Source organism: Helianthus annuus, chromosome 10 (assembly GCF_002127325.2).
Source record: "Helianthus annuus cultivar XRQ/B chromosome 10, HanXRQr2.0-SUNRISE, whole genome shotgun sequence".
NCBI classification, from domain to species: domain Eukaryota; kingdom Viridiplantae; phylum Streptophyta; class Magnoliopsida; order Asterales; family Asteraceae; genus Helianthus; species Helianthus annuus.
In genome coordinates this window covers 173,901,599-173,907,131 of record NC_035442.2, presented here as the reverse complement: position 1 = coordinate 173,907,131, position 5,533 = coordinate 173,901,599, and positions in this window count along the sequence as shown.

The following is a 5,533-nucleotide window of genomic DNA, read 5'->3' as shown; positions in this document are numbered from 1 at the left end:
TAAAGGGGTACCCCCTCGCGCTACGCGACGGTGTCAAATTTTCAGTATAAATAGCAGGGGTTGGGACTTGAAATTTGACACTTGAACGACGAAAATCGGAGTTACGTAGATCGAGTTATAAGCAAAACAGTCCAACACACACACACAATTATCGAAACGCTGCCGCAATCAGGGTAATAACTCGATCGCTATTACGATTCAGTTTCCAGGATCAATATACCCAAAGAATGTCTAAGTGCCGCCCATATTGGGCTATGCTTTATCGTTTGTCGGTAATCCGATAAATGAGCGGAAGCATTGTACTTTGTCGTTGTCGATAATTCGATACACGAGTTGAAGTACTATACTTTGTCGTTTGTCATTTTGATAAATGAGTTGAAGTATTGCACTTGGTCATTCATTATGAGTATTTGATCTCGGGAAATTATCGTAACTGCTGTATTGATTACTAACTCTGTTTTGTGTGCATTATTATGAAATTAGGTTAAACAAGGATAAAATTACATTCTGTCAGTACTAAATCTGCAATGTGAGTTATTCTCTTTTTATAAATTCTTTTATCACAGTTTGTGACTATTTACAATACTCCAAATTATTTTCAGAATTATAACTTACAGTGATTAAGTTTATGTGAATCACCAAATTACAGCCGGTATGTGGGGTATTGTGCACATTACTTGATAATCTTCACCATTGGGGCAGCCATTGGGTGATATGACCATAATCACAGATACCATTGGACGTATGGGCCAATGGATCGAGTGGTAAAGTACTGTGGGTAGTTGGTTGATATCAGAGACATTGTAAAAGATCTTACCACTGTGAATTATAATAAATGTGTCGTTTTCAGTAACTAGAATAATTCACTCAGTATTTCCCCGCTGACAAAATCTTTTTCAAACATGTTTCAGGTGATCTGCTGTAATTCAGGAAAAATGCAAGGGGAAGCATTTCAAGCTTAAGATAGTGGCTCAATATAAAATAAAGAATTATGTTTATTAATAAAATCTTGTTATTGTAAATTATCCGGGGTTGTATCCCGAATTGTGAAATAAAATAAATCGGGAAATATTTTAACTTAGCCGATCCTGTGAAATAAATTTCCGCTGCTAAACTCACAATAAACAGAATACCGCAAACTTTCTGTCCCGCGGGTCCTGAAACGGGTAAAACCGGGTCGGGGGCCGTGACAATTATGCCCATAACGAGTTAAATCCCAATATACGCCCCGTAGGTGTATTTTGGTTATTTTAAGGGTTATAAAAGAGAATTCCGGGTTCAACAGGAAATTTGAGTTTTCTGAACAGGTTATAAAGTTCAAAATACTTTATTTACTATTCAAAATCAGTAGCAACTGGATTCGGGTCAAAATACCTTGTAGAACTCATTTTATGATCGAAAAGGGTATATTCAGTATTTACCGAATCCATGCCATAACCGTAGATTATGAACAGGTTAAAAATAATTAAAAATCTTTAAAAATTCTAAAATATTATTTTATATTAGCGGGTTAAAGGTTTGGTGTCGAAAATTGGGTTTAGATAGGCTTTATGCTAGTTGCGCCGTTTAATTACAAAAGTTTTCTTTAATTGCGCTATTTAGCATAACTCCTATTCTAGACCTCGGATTGACATAAAATTTTAGGGACATGTTTAGAAATCAGTAACTAAGGTTATTGTCCTTTCACATGTCCTAAATTCTCGTTTTAGAGTCAAAAGGGCGTTATGGTTAATATTTAAGCATATTACGGAAATGTGTAAACGACTCGGACAAACAGCGAACCGGTTATAGAGGGTTATACCATTATGTAACCTAGTCCTAGGAGAGTCCTAAGGCATATCTAAAACATATTAAATCGGGTCAGAACTGAAGTCAAAGCAAAAGTTAAAGTTTTGCGACTTTCGGTTCCGAACCGGGTCAAAACAGAAAATGGTCGGTTCAAACAAGTTTAGACCAGTTCTTATACTTATTATCAAGTTATATGAGTGACAAAATAGGTTACATGCCTTCTACACTGCTAATTATATGTTAATTCAAAAATTAAGCTTCTGTTGACTTTTTCTTAACAACTTTGACCCGACATTTGAACTAGTTAGAGTGGGAATCAGAGGGTGCCCTTTTAAGGGTTTAATGCCCACATAATTACCAACATATAACTATCTTTGATTCGACTAGTCACTGGACCATTAGTGATTAATGGTTACGTCAACCGTTAATTACGACGGTTTGACTTTTAAGCTAAAACTAAGCAAAAACTTAACTAAGAAGGGCTAAGCATACTAATTGAAGTCTAATGAATGACCAGAGATGCTTAGTGAACGCACTTGTGCTCCAGAGAAGCTCCAAGAATGCAGAAGGAGGAGTGAGCACAATGTAGCAACTCATGGCCCTTTTATAGTGTTCTAAATCCTCCAAGATGGTGACAACTAAGTCTATGGGGTGATCCAGATCATTTACAAGTGTTTCCTAGTGTCTAGGACGGGTTAGGGGTCGCCCATGTCTCTGAAAATATCTTACCATGATGTTTTACCGTTTACAACAGCCAACAGCCAAGCTGCTGTCGCTGGGCATCCCTTACGGACCGTAAGGCAAGGCCCTTGCGGTCCGTAAGCCTTTGACAGAAAAATATTTTAACCTTTCGCATCTTACGGACCGTAAGGCAGGACCCTTGCGGTCCGTAAGCCCTTGCCAGAAGCAAAAAAATAACCTTTCATGATTTGAACGGACAACTTGCAATGCATGATTTCTGGTTTGAATTTTCAGCACAATGCCTTTAACCCATGCTTGGACAGTTATCTACTCTATCACAATGTATCATTGGTTTGCCTTATGGAAAGTATACACAATGATTTATTGAGCATTATTTCATAGGATTTATACTAGTAAACTTGGACATCGTCTATTATTAGTAATCACCGGATTAAGGTATACTAGATGTTAATTAATCATGTTAGGGTCTTGGGATTTATGATGAAGTCGTTCAGAGGTATAAGTTAACATGTCGACATGTCTAAAAAATCCTACCACACATCTTTTAATTAAATTCGGGTTTACCATACTTTTGTCGAATGTGACACGTGTCGTTTATTTATTGGACACAAATTTTCAAGGTGTTACATGACGGTAGTGGTGGAAGGCGGTGATGGTGGTGGTGATGGTGGTGGCGGGTTGTTTATGATGGTGGTGGTGCTAGAATAGTGGTTTGAAGAGGGAGAGAGAGAGAGAGAGAGAGTTAATAGAGAGAAAGAGAATGATTGATGAAAGAGAGATTTGTCATTCAAAAAGAAAGAGAGAAAAGATTTAAATTTTTTTATAATTTTATTTTTTAGTATTTTGGGTAAAATGACTAATATATCCTCATGTGGGGTTCATTTGGTCAGATTTAAGTACTAAAATTAACTGAGTTAGGGCTAAATTAAGGATATAACTGGCAAGAGTTTGCAAACATTGAGTACATTTTCTGTAATTATTGAAGACAAAGTACATAGTATGCAATAAGTGACATACATAAAGGACGATTTTTGTCATTTACTCTTTTTTATATTTCTCTAACAACCATGTGGTTTTGGTTTTAAATAATCCAATTGTTAGGCTGTGCGGTATGAGTTTCTTCGCCGCCCCGTCCTCCTTCGTTGCCGCCCCGCCCTCCATTTAGCCCCACCCCGTCGTCGTCCCGAACGACAACAACCATACGTCCTCGACGACCTACTAGAAGACAAAACAACCAAACGTCCTCGTCGCTGGCCCTCTTCAGTCTCTCTCAACCTCTCTCTGTACAACAAAATTGAAGAATCTGAATCTCAGAACATAATTCAACACTATTCGTAATCGCAAACCCTAGGTTAACGATTCTCTCCGTTTATTTGATGTTTATTGCTTCCAGATCTTACAACAATTGCTACACATCTTTAATCGCCTACTTTTTTTTGTCAATTTATCAGTTATTCTTTCACATGTGTACGTATTATCGATTGTTGTTAGCTTAGAGAGAGGTACGGTTGCAATTTGTGTTCAATTTTATTCTGTGTGTTTAGTTTTTTGTGAATCTAGATCTAGAAGGTAGAAAATTAGGTTACATATGGTGGTTTTTGAACGAATTTGATGTTAGGTTATGGTTGAATACTTGAATTAGTGAAATTGATGTTAGGTTATGATTAAATGAATTTGATGTTAATTGATTCAACTCCTTCTTCATCATAAGCCTGTTTGCTAACTTTTAGGTGATAATTTGATAAAAGTGATGAAGTTGTGTATTGTTACGCTGTTGATTTTTCGGATTCGCTCTATTCGCATATAATTATTGGGCGTTCTAATCGACTGAACTCGTTCGTCATTAGAAGCTTTTTTATTTACTTTTAGATGAAATCTGTATGTTTTTGTTAGTTTTTTAATCCGAAAACCTGCTTATAGTTTGTGTATATATGCGCACTTCATGCATATGCGATTCGAGATATACGGTTTTAGTGATTTTTTTATGTTAATAGGTTAGATGTGTTGGTGATTTATGGTTTTTGTTTCTTGTTTGATATTCTCAGGGATTGATCTTTTGGTTAGAAGGTTAATTTATAGATCTAATTGGTGTTTCGAGCTATTTGGAGCAGTGTATTTTGGCATTTTAGAAGAATTGGACAGTGATTCGTGGTTTTGCGAGATATTATAAACATCACGAGTACTTCTTGGGCGGATGTTGTCGATAATGCACCTTCAGGACCTGATCATTACGAAAATAATCCTTCGGGGGCGCCTGTTAAGCCCGCTTACGTACCACCGCATCTTCGTAACAAGCCAGCTGCATCTCAGCAAGCCGTTACTCCTGCTGTATCAAATGGTAGCCTACGACCTATGAATGACAGTATCAATTTCGATGCTTACGAGGATATTCCTGTGGAAACCACCGGGGAAAACGTCCCACCGCCAGTTAATACATTTGTAGAAATCGATTTAGGAGATGCTTTGAATCTGAGCATTAGGAGATGCAAATATGTTAAGCCAACACCTGTTGAACGTTACACTATTCCCATTTCTTTAGCGGGCCAAGACTTGATGGCTTGTGCTCAAATGGGCTCGGGAAAGACAGCAGCATTTTGTTTTCCTATAATCAGTGGGATTATGAGACAACAATCTGTGCAAAAGCCACGTGGCACTAGGACTGTTTTCCCTCTTGCTCTTATTCTATCTCCTACTAGAGAGCTTTCGAGTCAGGTTTGATTTAAGATTCATGACTAACTTTGTTATGTATATTCGTATATATATTGTTGACATGTTTAATATAGAAGGCGATTGATGTTGTGTTACATGCAGATACATGTGGAAGCTCAAAAATTTGCTTATTAGACAGGTGTCAAGGTAATGTTTCTACCATGGCGTGATTGGCTGCTTCGTGATTATAAAACAGGCGAGATTTTAACAAGAGCCTCAAGGTTATAACTTATAACTTATATAAACATTTTTTTCTTAATCTTGTTTAGTTTTTATTTTGCTGATTGTAACAAGAAAATATTTGGTTATATTTTCCAGTAACTGGGTTATGATG